We start from the raw sequence: 1,213 nt of genomic DNA, 5'->3' as shown, positions 1-1,213 counted from the left end.
GTCAGTTTCTATTTAATTTCATTGTTCCTAATCTCAATTCAATTCAATTTTACACACACAGAAATTAACAATTAAAGCAATTTAGGAGTGTACCTTTCACCTACGCATCTTCTCCACAACAATTGCACCATGAAGACATTCAGTAGTATCTTCACTTTCCTGCAAATATCAACAGACACATGGATGATGTCAATGACTGATATAAAGAAAATACAAAGTTGTTTGAAAAGAATTTTAAGACTATCAAATCAAATATGTTAAGCTAACCTCATTAGAATCTTCATCAGATGAATCTGAACTGCTTGCAGCCTTGGTAGCAGCAGCATTCTATTTAAATTAAACAAATACAACTAGTTTTAGTACTAGTAAAACACAATTCATAAGTGAAATAAGTGATCAACAAACAGAAAAATTTATCACCTCATCCTCAGAATCATCATCTGAGTCCTCATCAGAGGATGAATCATCTTCAGACGAACTCTCAGACCTTGGCCTTTTTAGCAGCAGCCGCAGCATGCTTCTTGGTTGCAGCCTTCTTGGCTGGAACTTTCTTAGCCTGTCAGATGTATTAAAGCTGATTAGAAATAACTCAATTCACATGCTCAAACCAACAAAAATAAACTAAGACAGTAAAAGTTATACCTTCTCATCTTCCTCAGATTCAGAATCTGATGAATCAGAGCTCTCAACCTTCTTAGTCACCTTCTTCACAGCTTTTTACTTTTGTACAGCAGCAATCACGTCTTCCTTCTGCTTCTTAAGACTCACTTTAGTATCAACATCATCTTCAGGCTCCCTCTTACCTAAAGAGAAGCAGCAAACAAAGTTTTTATCAATAAAACGTTCAATCTCATCATTAAAGGTTCTGAATTCATGATTGAAATATACTACAGAGATAGACAAATAACACCTATCGAATTCTAAGACCTATATTCCCAAACCAATCTTACGGGTTCATGAGACAAACAAATTACACAAATACTTCCATCAGACATATCAGAAGGAGAAACATAGATATAAAAATGCAAACTTTCAAGACCAAACTCGTTATGTAACAGAGAAAGACAAGACCAAAGCATTTAAGGTAAAAGGGAACCAAAGTTCATACCTTTCAAAGGCTTATTACTGGCCTTAACAGCAGAAGGAGCGGAGGAGAGGAGAGAAGCACAAATCAAAGCTCGTTAGGATCGGCGGAGGTGAGGAGAAATCAAAA

General features: G+C 35.9%; 1 long non-coding RNA gene across 1 annotated transcript; it reads right to left on the bottom strand.

The window, feature by feature from the left end:
* Nucleotides 1–391: 391 nt before the first annotated feature.
* Nucleotides 392–1,203, bottom strand: LOC110228827. Its single transcript, XR_002332298.1, has 3 exons — nt 1,109–1,203; nt 643–803; nt 392–556 (listed from the first exon to the last, which is right to left on the bottom strand). It is a non-coding gene; the product is annotated as an uncharacterized LOC110228827 (long non-coding RNA).
* Nucleotides 1,204–1,213: the final 10 nt, after the last annotated feature.

The sequence above is a fragment of the Arabidopsis lyrata genome (genome assembly GCF_000004255.2).
Source record: "Arabidopsis lyrata subsp. lyrata unplaced genomic scaffold ARALYscaffold_4, whole genome shotgun sequence".
Classification (NCBI taxonomy): Eukaryota; Viridiplantae; Streptophyta; class Magnoliopsida; order Brassicales; family Brassicaceae; genus Arabidopsis; species Arabidopsis lyrata.
This window is presented reverse-complemented; position numbering and strand designations above follow the sequence as displayed.